Here is a 15,936-nt window from a genome sequence, read left to right as displayed (position 1 = left end):
AGCTTGGTTTCCATGGCAGCCAACAACATGCAACGCTGCTCAGGAAAACCTGTGCAAGCACAAATATAAAAAAAAAAATTCATACAAAAGTGATTAATAACAAGCAGCAGCTATGAGTTGAGAGTGTAATATAGGTAATAATTAGAGCTAAAAAGTGTTGCCTTAGTAAAATGCTGAAAAAGTGCTAGATGTGTTGCCTTGTGGTGGTTAGTTTATGTCGGCCTGGGGCCGGGGGGGGGGGTAGTATGTCCGGTGCCCTGGACTTGAACTGTAGTGTTGGTGACCCACCAGGTGAGGTCACCTGGTCAAGGTTGTGCAAAGCACCTCAAATTTATTGTATGTTACACTACAGAGATGATTATAATCATTCTAAGTGTGCACCTTCATATTTTTCTGTGTGGAACTTGAAGTCTGTGGATGGTAGCACCTGTCAAAATGTTTAGAATTAGGGTGTGCAGTCCAAGACCCCCCCCCCCCCCCCCCTTCCTATTATTCTATATTGTGTATATGTGTACACTTGAAGTTGGAGACTCCTTCAGCTTGGATTAGCACCTCTCGAACCTGCTCAAGAGTGTTTTTAATTAGCATGGATCTCTGGCATTTACAGACTGCATAATGGAAAAGGCACCATGAATGGTAAGGCCTGAATACATTTATACAAATGGTCAGTTTTAGGGATGAGTTTGAGGCGTGCGGTCACCTGGGTCGCTGTGGACTGGCTGCTTTGTGGTATCATATAGTAACACTTAATCTAGCACCTTTTAAGCATCTAATTGTTTTGTTGTTTTTTTACTAATGCAACACTTTTTATCACTCTAATTATTACCTCTCATTTATAACAATTTCAAAACAAAGCTGCTTCTTACTAATGTAACACTTTTTATCACTCTAATTATTACCTCTCATTTATAACAATTTCAAAACAAAGCTGCTTCTTACTAATGTAACACTTTTTAATACTTAAACGTCTCATTAGTGTGATGCCTTGGGGTGGTTGGCTTGTGCTGGCTTGGGGGTGGGGGTCCCGTGCCCTGGACTTGAACCTTAGTGTTAGGGACCCACCAGATGAGGTCACCTGGTCGTGGTTGGTAGGCCCATATTTTTGGCCAAAATGATGCTAAGCACCTTAAAGTTACTCTAATACATCAAAGACTTTTTTAATGATTTTGCTTAGCAGTGTTTAGAATTTAGAGTACGGCACCTGCACCTTTTATACCAGCGATGGCCAACCCGCGGATCTTTATTACTCCGTATGGTACACTGGGCTCAACAGGGAATAACATCGGGGTATAGAGTAGGATCTTGATCCGAGGCACATACAGGCTAAAAGCTTTGACTGTTCCCAGAATGCATAGCGCCGCCTCCTCTATAACCCCGCCTCCGTGCACAGGAGCTCAGTTTTGTTAACCAGCCCAATGCAGTAGCAGGCAAAAAGAGACGACAACCGTTAGTAACCACATACACCACATTCTCACGACAGGAGAAGGTGTCAGCAGCTAATGCCATACAAACCCAGGGTGGGTGCCCTGTGGAGCCCAGTGTACCTCGCAGAAAGAGATTTAACAACGGTAAGTTCTTACCATAAATCACGTTTTCTGCTGCGGGGTACACTGGGCTCCACAGGGATTAACATCGGGGATGTCCTAAAGCAGTTCATCATGGGAGGGGACGCACTGTAGCGGGCACAAGAACCCGGCGTCTAAAGGAAGCATCCTGGGAGGCGGATGTATCAAAGGCATAGAACCTTATGAACGTGTTCACTGAGGACCACGTAGCCACCTTGCACAATTGTTCAAGGGTTGCACCACGGCGGGCCGTCCAAGAATGTCCAACCGACCGAGTAGAATGGGCCTTGATGGTAGCAAGAGCTGGAAGGCCAGCCTGTACATAAGCATGTGCAATCACCATTCTAATCCATTTGGCCAGGGTCTGCTTGTGAGCAGGCCAGCCACATTTGTGAAAAAACCAAACAGTACAAATAGAATCAGACTTCCTGATAGGAGCTGTCCTCCTCACATAGATACAGAGAGACCATACCACATCCAAAGAACGCTCTTTGGAAGACAATTCAGAAGAGACAAAGGCCGGAACCACAATCTACTGATTAAGGTGGAAAGAAGACACCACCTTAGGTAGATACCCGGGACGTGTTCTAAGAACCGCCTGGTCACAGTGAAAAATCAGATAGGGGGAACTACAAGACAAGGCACCCAGATCTGACACCCGTCTAGCAGAGGCAACAGCCAGCAGAAACAATACCTTAAGAGAAAGCCACTTAAGGTCTGCAGATTCAAGAGGCTCAAACGGAGACTTTTGTAAATCCTCCAGAACCACTGACAAATCCCAAGGAGCCACAGGCGGAAGGAGGTTGAATCCGTAACACACCCTAAATGAACGTATGAACGTATGAACGTCAGGCAGAGTGGCAATTTTTCTCTGAAACCAAACCGACAAGGCAGAAATATGAACCTTGATGGAGGCCACACGAAGGCCTAAGTCCAGGCCCTGTTGCAGAAAGGCCAAAAGTTTGGCCGTACTAAACTTGTAAACGTCATGATTATTAGATGCGCACCAAGCAAAGAGAATTCCAGACCCTATGGTAAATCAGAGCAGAAGTCGGCTTACGGGCCTTCAACATAGTCTGAATGACCGCCTCAGAAAAACCCTTGGCCCTTAGTACGGAAGCTTCAAGAGCCACGCCGTCAAAGCCAGACGGGCCAAATCCTAGTAAACACAAGGGCCCTGAACGAGGAGGTCTGGTCATTGTGGAAGCAGAAGAGGACGCTCCAACGAGAGACCCTGGAGGTCTGAGAACCAATGCCGTCTGGACCACGCTGGAGCGATCAGAAGTAGGATTCCCCCTTCTTGTTTGAACTTCCTTATTACTCTGGGCAGGAGCGACACCGGAGGGAACACGTACGGCAGCCCAAAGTTCCATGGAATTGCCAGGAGCGTCCACGAACGCTGCTTGAGGATCCCTTGTCCTTGCTCCGAAGACCGGAACCTTGTGATTGTGTTGAGACGCCATCAGGTCCACATCTGGGAGGCCCCACTTGTCCACTAGGAGTTGAAATACTTCTGGATGGAGGCTCCACTCTCCGGTGTGTACGTACTGACGACTGAGGAAATCCGCTTATCAGTTTAGGACTCCCGGGATGAACACTGCTGATATGGCTGTCAGATGGCGTTCTGCCCACTGAAGAATTCTGGATACTTCCCTCACTGCCATGCGGCTTCGAGTGCCACCTTGATGATTTATGTACGCCACCGTGGTGGCGTTGTCCGACTGTACTTGAACAGGTCTGTTCTGTATTAAATGCTGGGCCAAGTTCAGAGCATTGAACACTGCCCGCAGTTCCAGAATGTTTATCGGGAGGAGAGACTCCTCCTTCGTCCACCGACCCTGAGGGGAGTGTTGCTCCAACACCGCGCCCCAACCACTCAGACTTGCATCCGTTGTCAGAAGGACCCAGTTGGAGATCCAGAAGGGACAACCCCTGCTCAATCGTTGGTCCTGAAGCCACCAGCTCAGTGACAGACGGACCTCCGGAGACAAGGAGATCATGTGAGACCCGATCCGGTGAGGCAGGCCGTCCCACTTGGCAAGAATCAATTTCTGTAGAGGGCGGGAATGGAATTGAGCGTACCCCACCATGTCGAAAGCCGACACCATGAGACCTAGCACTTGCATCGCCGAATGTATCAACACTTGCAGACGAGATAGGAAGCATCGAATCCTGTCCTGAAGTTTCAGGACCTTCTCCTTAGACAAGAACAACCGCTGGTTGTGAGTGTCTAACAACGCCTCCAGGTGTATCATGCTCTGCGCGGGGACCAAGGAAGATTTCTTCCAGTTGATGAGCCACCCGTGGGCTTGCAGAAACTGGAGCGTCAGATCCAGATGGCGTAGGAGAATTTCTGGGGAAATCGCCAGGATCAACAAGTCGTCCAGATACGGGAGGATCCTGACCCCTTGACAGCGGAGTACAGCCGTCATTACCCCCATGACCTTGGTGAAGACTCGCGGGGCCGTGGTCAAGCCAAAAGGTAATGCCCCGAAATTGGTAATGGAGGTTGCCAACAGCAAACCTCAGATACTGTTGATGCAACATTGCAAAAGGAATAAGCAGGTAAGCATCCTGTTTGTCCAGGAAGACCATATAATCCCCTGGTTCCAAAGCCAGAACAATAGAGCGAAGGGTTTCCATACGAAACATGGAGACTCTCACAAATTTGTTCAAGGACTTGAGGTTGAGAATGGGCCGAGAAGACTCATTCGGTTTCGGGACTAGGAATAGCGGTGAATAGTACCCCTTGCCTCTCTGAGCCAGAGGCATCTGTACTACCACTCCTGTGTCCAGGAGGGACTGTACCACTGAATGAAGAGTTTTTGCCTTCACCTGATCCAAAGGGACGTCTGTCAGGCAAAATCTATGAGGGGGACGATTCTTGAAGGATACGGCGTAACCTCGAGTGACGACTTCCTGTACCCAGGCATCGGAAGTGGTCTTAAACCATTCCTGGGTAAACCCTAGAAGTTGGCCCCCCACCCTGGGATCCCCCAGAGGGAGGCCCGACCCATCATGCAGCAGGCTTGTCCGTTTTGGAAGCAGGCTGACGGGCAGCCCAGGCCTGTTTGGGCTTAGCGGTTTTGGAAGTGCGAGACTGTTTCGGGTACGCCTGACCTTTTGCTTTACCTGAAGGATAAAAGGAGCAAAAGGCAGTACTCTTAGCCTTCGGTACCGAAGGAGCAGTACTAGGTAGACACACTGTTTTAGCAGAAACTAAGTCGGCCAATATCTTGTTGAGGTACTCTCCAAAAAGAATGTCTCCCTTAAAAGGGAGCACCTCCAGGTTTTCTTAGAGTACAGATCCACAGACCAGGACCGTAACCAGAGAATCCGGCGAGCCAAAATGGACGTAGTAGAGGCCTTGGCCACCAGAATACCGGCATCAGAGGCCGCTTCCTTAATGTAATGAGATGCTGTGACAATACACGAGAGACATTGTCTAGCATTATCAGAAAAGTTGGATGGCAGCTCTGCTTCCACCTCCTGAGCCCACGCTTCAATAGCCTCTGCAGCCCATGTTGCTGCAATAGTGAGCCGATGCACAGCACCTGCTAGGGTGTAAATCACTATTAAACAACCCTCCACACGCTTATCCGTCGGTTCTTTCAGGGAAGTGACGGTAGTTACAGGCAGAGCTGAGGACACCACCAGCCGCGCCACTTGCGAATCCACTGGCGGGGGTGTTTCCCAATTTTTACTTAGCTCCACAGCGAGGGGATAGAGAGTCAGCATCTTCTTGTGAGGTGTGAATTTCTTTCCTGGATTTTCCCGGGATTCCTGACGTATTTCAAATAAATGGTCAGAATGAAGTAAAACTTGTTTAATAACCTTCTGACGTTTAAATCTGTCCGGTTTCTTGGAGGAAGCATCAGGCTCTGGGTCATCAGTAATTTGAAGAATTAGCCTGATAGCCTCCATTAAGTCGGAAACATCCACCTGAGAAACAGATTCCCCATCAGAATTATCTGGATAAGAGTCTGTGGGATCAGTATATACGCCTTCTTCATCAGAAGAGGTGTCTGGAACGTGGGTGGATTGTGAGGAAGTAATAGCCCGCTTAGAGGACCCCTTGGTCTTAGGCGGGCGAGGGTTAGACGACTGTTTAGTCAGTGAGTGGTTCAATCGCTGTAACTGTGTGGACAGTTGATCTGCCCAAGGCGGATTAACCGCAGGGACCATAAGCGGTTGTACCGGCACAGGAGGTCCCATAGGGGGCGCAAGTCTAGTCACTAGCATATTTAATAACGTGGAGAGAGTAGCCCAAGGTGGGTCGTTATAAACCCCCGTTGCTACAGTTCCACTGGGGGGTAAGGAATCCTCAGAATCTGAACCCTCTGCTGCTATGTTTTCCTCTAATATATCTGCAGCGTCACCACCACGCAATGTGGGATCAGCCCCAGCTCCGTCGCCCCTTGTAGCTGACATGTTTGAAAGCTCAATTCACAGGCAACCCAGTACAATATCAGCAGCCTAATACCTTAACAAGAACCCCCTGTGCAGTGTATAATCACAAACCGAGAATTCAAGAGTTATATGGTGACTGAAGATCACAGAAAAAAATACACAGTAAGTATATCCTGTGAAACACCTATATTAAACAATAACCCTGACGCACTTAGCCCCCTCAGGTCACAGAATATAGGGATAGCAATCTGAGTGAGATACACGATATGGAAGTCACGCAGCAGCTATATGCACACACACAGAGTCACATGTACAATGCAAAAATTATGACATTCAATAAAACTGCACTGGACTAGCAATACAAAGTAATACTAAGTAAAGCTATATAATCAATACATATAACAATGCACAGTAAAGACTGGACGTATATCGCAGGGTACTTGTACTAAATAACCCTGACTAAATGCACTATTTCTTAACTAACACTGTCAGCAGACATGCAGAATACTTAAGTGTCCTGCAAAATGCACAGCGCTGACATGCAGGTGGCTTTACAGAGGATTTGCCCAAACAGTCCCAGGATTAGCTCAGCTTGACCTAATGGCGCCCAAACGCTGAGTGAGGGAGAGAGAGAGATGCAGCTCCAGGGCGGGAACATTTACTCTAAATGGCTCCCTGGGGCTGGGGGAGGGGCTACAGGTCAAAGCCTTATCCCCTTGCTGGGCTTCACCACCGGATACTGTGTGCTATGTAATAAACGGCTTTCAGTAAAACTGACCTGTGCCCTTGCCCTGGTGGTCTAGTGGGGTCCCTGTATTACCACAGTGTCCACGCCAGCGCGCGCGGCCCGCCTCCAACCGGCTGCGCCGGATCGTAGTTTCCAGCGGGTCCCACCTGGGGGACCCTCTTACCTCCTCCCAAAGTGTGGCCACGCGATCCTGGAGAGCTGCGGTGGGGTGTGTGACTGACCGGAGCAAACCGGAGCCTCCGCTGTAAGTACTCGGCAACCAGGGCGCGGGAGTATACAGCGCTGCTGGCGGAGGTGTTGGAGCTGCAGCAGAAGTCTGACTGACATCTAACACACACAGTGTCTCTGCTGCAGCCCTTGAAGTCTTCAGATTTCACTTAAAAAAGCTCTTCTGAGGGCTGCTGGAGCAGCCCTACCTGTTGTATGCCTGCACTGCATGGTACCAACTACAAAACTGAGCTCTTGTGCACGGAGGCGGCGCTATGCATTCTGGGAACAGTCAAAGCTTTTAGCCTGTTGGTGCCTCGGATCAAGATCCTACTCTACACCCGATGTTATTCCCTGTGGAGCCCAGTGTACCCCGCAGCAGAAATGGAGTTATGACACAAGGTCATACTCATACAAACATCATACCGAAAGGTGTGCGTACAAAAATGTGGTGTGGCTATGTGACAACTAGGCCACGTCCCCATTTTTGCGCACGCATGATAGTGGCTCTTACCCTTGACAATAGATCTGTTCTGGCTCTTTGAATCTGACTGGTTAGCCACCCCTGCTTTATACAATTGCTTATGTAACAGGAGCAATCAACCTGCAACCTGGCATTTTGAGACTTGTAGTTCTACAATACCAGCAGAGCCACAGATTGTGGAACTTGGAAAAAAAAAGTTACATTCAACTGCATTGCAGAACTGCAAAGCTAATAAAAAGAAAACAAAAACAAAAAACTACTCGGGCAAATAACAGCAATAAAATAATATAGATTAAACCAAGGACTCATTAGACTCCCCATCACTATCTTGAAATACAAGGTGTTTGTTTTTACTTCTTTGTGTGAGGAAAAGTGTTAATCTTTTGTGTTGTCTGGGTTGTCATTTTGCTTCTGTGCAAAGTGACCTCTATCATTTCCTTTCTTTCAACTTATTCAATTTCAGTGACCTCACACCCCTCTTCAGCAAACAGTGCCATGAACTCTGACCCCTACAAACCCACTGGTACTAATTACAGCTTAATCTCCTTGCACTCACAACACATCCAGAGGTGAAATACCTCTTGCCAATGACAGAAAGACAATATTGCAGTTCATTTGCTTCTCCCATATAATTCTACAAGCTTGCATATTGTCTTCCTACCTCTGTCTGTCTGTCTTTGCCCAGTTTTGATCTATAATTGTTGTTCTAATTGTAAAGCGCAACGGAATATGCTGCGCTATATAAGAAACTGCTAATAAATATTGTTATAATCCATGTTTATTTATACAGTAGAATATAATGCAGCTCCTTAAAGATATGTAGTCACTAACATCATTCCCTGCCCATTGGCACTTACAGTATAAATTATCTAGCACACTATAGACCATTTTGACAGCAGCCAGGATGGTTTTGGATATGCAATCTACACACACACACACACACACACACACACACACACACACACACACACACAGTGCTCAGGTTGGAATCATACTCATGGTTTCCGTATTGTGAGGCAGCAATGCTAATCACTGTGCAACCATGTTGGCTACGATGACATGGCTGCATTTTTATTTTTAAATGAAACTATATCATATGTCTCAATTTTTCTGTAACAAAACCTATGTGAACATGCAGAATGGAAATATTAGGTTACACTAGTATACTGCTTACAGCTTTCCATAACGCGTTTTTTTCTTCCTTTCTCCTTTATAGCCCTTCCCCACCAAAACATCTGGGTCAAAACTGGGTTATTGAACATGATTTCAAGATGTGTCACAGCGATTTGAAACCAACATTCACAGATACTTAACCCAGGTTATTGTCAGGTCTTCCCTCTGCTTTTAGCGTGACCCGGGTTGTCACACCGTGGGCTCTACATGTTGGTGCCGGGTTCGACCCTGGTTTCGAAATCCCGGGTAACCCAGGCTTCGAAATCCCGCGTAACCCAGGCAGACTCTTTCATATCAAACTTGGGCTCGGGTTGCCCCGGCAATAACACTAGTTATAAGTTTGGTGTAAAAGGGCTATACAGTAAGTAGAAATTCTATTTGGGAACTTTAGTCTGATCAGCTAGTTGATAAGGTAATAAAGCCAACATAGCGAACATGTGTTGCACAATATGCTGGGATTATGTAAAATATACACATACTGTACATATAATTTGTTCTGTAGATTAAGCAAAAAAAATTTTTAAAAATATGCAGCAGAATCATCAGCAATTTTATCAGCCGTTGGTTTTGTGCACATTTACTTAACTTGCATTTGGGTTAAAACTCTGTACTATACCACAGCAACCACCCATTGTATAACTTGGGCAATTTAAAAATGAGTGATGGAACCACGATACATATTTCATCTTATGTTCTGTTCGCGGGAAACGCAACTCGTTTGGCACGAATAGGAATGCGAGGTGTGCACGCTCGCTGTGGCTAGTCGCGGCAATGTGCATACAGTCGCTACGGCGAAGATGTAAGATCAGAAAGGATAGATAAACACATAAAAATATATAACATACTGTATACTAGTTAAAAGCCTGTAAACGTGACAGGCGCCAGGGCATGGTTATAAGGGGGTGGGAGGGTTTGCTACTCACACAGGATCTACTGGGTTTCTGGAAGCCCTGCTGCTTTGAGCTATGTGTGTGTGTAGCATTAAACATTTGTGTGTGTGTATATATATATATATATATATATATATACATATACACAGACACTCTATATCTGTAATGGGCAGGCTATAATGATGCTGCACTATATACACCAGTGATAGCATGTGTAAAGCTCACCAATCCGCGAGTAGCTCCAACCAGTCTGGGGCTATAGTACACCAGTAGCTACCAGCAGCTGGCAGGAAGGGTCTGGGCATGGCCTTTGCAGGGTGTGGGAGGAGCGAACACAGGACCACGCCACTCCGCCAGAACGCAGTATATATAAAGCAGCTGAGCCAGTTATCTACCTCCTCCTCACCCACATTATCTACAGCCCCTGGTCCCATGCTCCTCCCAGTGGCTGCACTGCTCACCCCACACAGGGTCTCACCCTTCCTGCTGGACTGATTAACCTTCTCACCCTGCAGTAAGTGGCCACGCGTGTCCCCGATGCCTGCACTTTCAGCGCTGCGGGACTGTCTCGTGCTTCCTGTATCCATTTCCAGGTTACTGCTGCTACTTGTTGCCATGGCCCAAGATGGCAAGTAACTGGGGGTTGCAGCATAGTAAATGGAGGAGTGGGGGTGCAGAGTATGTAGTATATGGCGGGAGTAGAATATGGAGAAGGGGGGTGCCCTGTATATAGGATGGTTATGGGGGTGCAGTGTATATAGGGGCAGCATATGGTGGGGGTGCAGTGTGCATAGTGTGTGTGTCCTGAATGGAGCTCCGTTAGGCAGCCTCCAGTGGCTGCCGGCAGCACCACAGAGGTGAAGAGCAGTGTTAGCCATATTATATATACACTGCTCAAAAAAATAAAGGAAACACTAAAATAACACATCCTAGATCTGAATGAATGAAAAATTCTTATTAAATACTTTGATAATTTTTGTGTGATTTTGTTGTCAGCACATTCAACTATGTAAAGAACAATGGAAATCAAATTTATTAACCCATGGAGGTCTGGATTTGGAGTCACACTCAAAATTAAAGTGGAAAAACACACTACAGGCTGATCCAACTTTGATGTAATGTCCTTAAAATAAGCCAAAATGAGGCTCAGTAGTGTGTGTGGCCTCCACGTGCTTGCATGACCTCCCTACAACACCTGGGCATGCTCCTGATGAGGTGGCGGATGGTCTCCTGAGGGATCTCCTCCCAGACCTGGACTAAAGCATCCGCCAACTCCTGGACAGTCTGTGATGTTGGTGGATGGAGCGAGACATGATGTCCCAGATGTGCTCAATTGGATTCAGGTCTGGGGAACGGGCGGGCCAGTCCATAGCATCAATGCCTTCGTCTTGCAGGAACTGCTGACACACTCCAGCCACATGAGGTCTAGCATTCTCTTGCATTAGGAGGAACCCACGGCCAACCGCACCAGCATATGGTCTCACAAGGGGTCTGAGGATCTCATCTCTGTACCTAATGGCAGTCAGGCTACCTCTGGCCCCCCAAAGAAATGCCACCCCACACCATTACTGACCCACTGCTAAACCGGTCATGCTGGAGGATGTTGCAGGCAGTAGAACGTTCTCCTTGGCGTCTCCAGACTCTGTCACGTCTGTCACATGTGCTCAGTGAGAACCTGCTTTCATCTGTGAAGAGCACAGGGCGCTAGTGGCGAATTTGCCAATCTTGGTGTTCTCTGGCAAATGCCAAACGTCCTGCTCAGTGTTGGGCTGTAAGCACAACCCCCACCTGTGGACGTCGGGCCCTCATACCACCCTCATGGAGTCTGTTTTTGATAGTTTTAGTAGACACATGCACATTTGTGGCTTGCTGGAAGTCATTTTGCAGGGCTCTGGCAGTGCTCCTCCTGTTCCTCCTTGCACAAAGGCGGAGGTAGCGGTCCTGCTGCTGGGTTGTTGCCCTCCTACGGCCTCCTCCACGTCTCCTGATGTACTGGCCTGTCGCCTGGTAGCGACTCCATGCTCTGGACACTACGCTGACAGACACAGCAAACCTTCTTGCCACAGCTCGCATTGATGTGCCATCCTGGATGAGCTGCACTACCTGAGTCACTTGTGTGGGTTGTAGGGAGGTCATACAGGCACGTGGAGGCCACACACACTACTGAGCCTCATTTTGACTTGTTTTAAGGACATTACATCAAAGTTGGATCAGCCTGTAGTGTGTTTTTCTACTTCCACAAATCCAGACCTCCATGGGTTAATAAATTTGATTTCCATTGATAATTTTTGTGTGATTTTGTTGTCAGCACATTCAACTATGTAAAGAACAAAGTATTTAATAATAAGAATTTACTTACCGATAATTCTATTTCTCGGAGTCCGTAGTGGATGCTGGGGTTCCTGAAAGGACCATGGGGAATAGCGGCTCCGCAGGAGACAGGGCACAAAAAGTAAAGCTTTAGGATCAGGTGGTGTGCACTGGCTCCTCCCCCTATGACCCTCCTCCAAGCCTCAGTTAGGATACTGTGCCCGGACGAGCGTACACAATAAGGAAGGATTTATGAATCCCGGGTAAGACTCATACCAGCCACACCAATCACACTGTACAACCTGTGATCTGAACCCAGTTAACAGTATGATAACAGCGGAGCCTCTGAAAAGATGGCTCACAACAAATAATAACCCGATTTTTGTAACTATGTACAAGTAATGCAGATAATCCGCACTTGGGATGGGCGCCCAGCATCCACTACGGACTCCGAGAAATAGAATTATCGGTAAGTAAATTCTTATTTTCTCTATCGTCCTAGTGGATGCTGGGGTTCCTGAAAGGACCATGGGGATTATACCAAAGCTCCCAAACGGGCGGGAGAGTGCGGATGACTCTGCAGCACCGAATGAGAGAACTCCAGGTCCTCCTTAGCCAGGGTATCAAATTTGTAGTATTTTACAAACGTGTTTGCCCCTGACTAAATAGCCGCTCGGCAAAGTTGTAAAGCCGAGACCCCTCGGGCAGCCGCCCAAGATGAGCCCACCTTCCTTGTGGAATGGGCATTTACATATTTTGGCTGTGGCAGGCCTGCCACAGAATGTGCAAGCTGAATTGTATTACACATCCAACTAGCAAAAGTCTGCTTAAAAGCAAGAGCACCCAGTTTGTTGGGTGCATACAGGATAACAGCAAGTCAGTTTTCCTGACTCCAGCCGTCCTGGAACCTATATTTTCAGGGCCCTGACCACATCTAGCAACTTGGAGTCCTCCAAGTCCCTAGTAGGCGCAAGACACCACAATAAGCTGGTTCAGGTGAAACACTGACACCACCTTAGGGAGAGAACTGGGGACGAGTCCGCAGCTCTGCCCTGTCCGAATGGACAAACAGATATGGGCTTTTTTGAGAAAAAAACCACCAATTTGACACTCGCCTGGTCCAGGCAAGGTCCAAGAGCATGTTCACTTTTCATGTGAGATGCTTCAAATCCACAGATTTGACTGGTTTTAAACCAATGTGTTTTGAGGAATCCCAGAACTACGTTGAGATCCCACAGAGGCACAAAAGGGGGTTGTATATGCAATACTCCCTTGACAAACTTCTGGACTTCAGGAACTGAAGCCAATTCTTTCTGGAAGAAAAATCGACAGGGCCGAAATTTGAACCTTAATGGACCCCAATTTGAGGCCCATAGACACTCCTGTTTGCAGGAAATGCAGGAATCGACCGAGTTGAAATTTCTTCGTGGGGCCTTCCTGGCCTCACACCACGCAACATATTTTCGCCACATGTGGTGATAATGTTGTGCGGTCACCTCCTTTCTGGCTTTGACCAGGGTAGGAATGACCTCTTCCTGAATGCCTTTTCCCTTAGGATCCGGCGTTCCACCGCCATGCCGTCAAACGCAGCCGCGGTAAGTCTTGGAACAGACATGGCAAGTATGCTGAAACAAGTCCCTTCTTAGCGGCAGAGGCCATAAGTCCTCTGTGAGCATCTCTTGAAGTTCCGGGTACCAAGTCCTTCTTGGCCAATCCGGAGCCATGAGTATAGTTCTTACTCCTCTACGTCTTATAATTCTCAGTACCTTAGGTATGAAAAGCAGAGGATGGAACACATACACCGACTGGTACACCCACGGTGTTACCAGAACGTCCACAGCTATTGCCTGAGGGTCTCTTAACCTGGCGCAATACCTGTCCCGTTTTTTGTTCAGACGGGACGCCATCATGTCCACCTTTGGTAATTCCCAACGGTTTACAATCATGTGGAAAACTTCCCCATGAAGTTCCCACTCTGCCGGGTGGAGGTCGTGCCTACTGAGGAAGTCTGCTTCCCAGTTTCCATTCCCGGAATGAAACACTGCTGACAGTGCTATCACATGATTTTCCGCCCAGCGAAAAGTCCTTGCAGTTTTTGCCACTGCCCTCCTGCTTCTTGTGCCGCCCTGTCTATTTACGTGGGCGACTGCCGTGATGTTTTATCCCACTGGATCAATACCGGCTGACCTTGAAGCAGAGGTCTTGCTAAGCTTAGAGCATTGTAAATTGCCCTTAGCTCCAGTATATTTATGTGGAGAAAAATCTCCAGACTTGATCACACTCCCTGGAAATTTTTTCCTTGTGTGACTGCTCCCCAGCCTCTCGGGCTGGCCTCTGTGGTCACCAACATCCAAAACTGAATGCCGAATCTGCGGCCCTCTAGAAGATGAGCACTCTGTAACCACCACAGGAGAGACACCCTTGTCCTTGGATATAGGGTTATCCGCTGATGCATCTGAAGATGCGATCCGGACCATTTGTCCAGCAGATCCCACTGAAAAGTTCTTGCATGAAATCTGCCGACTGGAATTGCTTCGAAGGAAGTCACCATTTTTTTACCATGGCCCTTGTGCAGTGATGCACTGATTTTAGGAGGTTCCTGACTAGCTCGGATAACTCCCTGGCTTTCTCTTCCGGGAGAAACACCTTTTTCTGGACTGTGTCCAGAATCATCCCTAAGCACAGGAGACTTGTTGTCGGGATCAGCTGCGATTTTGGAATATTTAGAATCCACCCCTGCTGTTGTAACAGTATCCGAGATAGTGCTACTCCGACCTCCAACTGTTCCCTGGACTTTGCCCTTATCAGGAGATCGTCCAAGTAAGGGATAATTAAGACGCCTTTTCTTCGAAGAAGAACCATCATTTCTGCCATTACCTTGGTAAAGACCCGGGGTGCCGTGGACAATCCAAACGGCAGCGTCTGAAACTGATAGTGACAGTTCTGTACCACGAACCTGAGGTACCCTTAGTGATAAGGGCAAATTTGGGACATGGAGGTAAGCATCCCTGATGTCTCGGGACACCATATAGTCCCCTTCTTCCCGGTTCGTTATCACTGCTCTGAGTGACTCCATCTTGATTTGAACCTTTGTAAGTGTTCAAATTTTTTTAGATTTAGAATAGGTCTCACCTAGCCTTCTGGCTTCAGTACCACAATATAGTGTGGAATAATACCCCTTTTCTTGTTGTAGGAGGGGTAATTTAATTATCACCTGCTGGGAATACAGCTCGTGAATTGTTTCCCATACTGCCTCCTTGTCGGAGGGAGACCTTGGTAAAGCAGACTTCAGGAGCCTGCGCAGGGGAAACGTCTCGACATTCCAATCTGTACCCCTGGGATACTACTTGTAGGATCCAGGGGTCCTGTACGGTCTCAGCGTCATGCTGAGAGCTTGTCAGAAGCGGTGGAACGCTTCTGTTCCTGGGAATGGGCTGCCTGCTGCAGTCTTCTTCCCTTTCCTCTATCCCTGGGCAGATATGACTCTTATAGGGACGAAAGGACTGAAGCTGAAAAGACGGTGTCTTTTTCTGCAGAGATGTGACTTAGGGTAAAAACGGTGGATTTTCCAGCAGTTGCCGTGGCCACCAGGTCCGATGGACCGACCCCAAATAACTCCTCTTCCTTTATACGGCAATACACCTTTGTGCCGTTTGGAATCTGCATCACCTGACCACTGTCGTGTCCATAAACATCTTCTGGCAGATATGGACATCGCACTTACTCTTGATGCCAGAGTGCAAATATCCCTCTGTGCATCTCGCATATATAGAAATGCATCCTTAAATGCTCTATAGTCAATAAAATACTGTCCCTGTCAAGGGTATCAATATTTTTAGTCAGGGAATCCGACCAAGCCACCCCAGCTCTGCACATCCAGGCTGAGGCGATCGCTGGTCGCAGTATAACACCAGTATGTGTGTATATACTTTCTATGATATTTTCCAGCCTCCTGTCAGCTGGCTCCTTGAGGACGGCCCTATCTATAGACGGTACCGCCACTTGTTCTGATAAGCGTGTGAGCGCCTTATCCACCCTAAGGGGTGTTTCCCAACGCGCCCTAACTTCTGGCGGGAAAGGGTATACCGCCCATATTTTCTATCGGGGGGAACCCACGCATCATCACACACTTCATTTAATTTATCTGAT

The 15,936-nt window shown here is 47.7% G+C and overlaps 1 protein-coding gene across 9 annotated transcripts in view; it reads right to left on the bottom strand.

The window, feature by feature from the left end:
* HIVEP1 (HIVEP zinc finger 1) overlaps positions 1 to 15,936 on the bottom strand; it is a 578,844-nt gene that overhangs the window by 20,349 nt on the left and 542,559 nt on the right. The gene's annotated exons all lie outside the window — the stretch shown is intronic.

The sequence above is a fragment of the Pseudophryne corroboree genome, chromosome 5, assembly GCF_028390025.1.
Source record: "Pseudophryne corroboree isolate aPseCor3 chromosome 5, aPseCor3.hap2, whole genome shotgun sequence".
Classification (NCBI taxonomy): Eukaryota; Metazoa; Chordata; class Amphibia; order Anura; family Myobatrachidae; genus Pseudophryne; species Pseudophryne corroboree.
The sequence above is the reverse complement of the archived record's forward strand: the minus strand, read 5'-3'. Positions and strand labels throughout refer to the sequence as shown.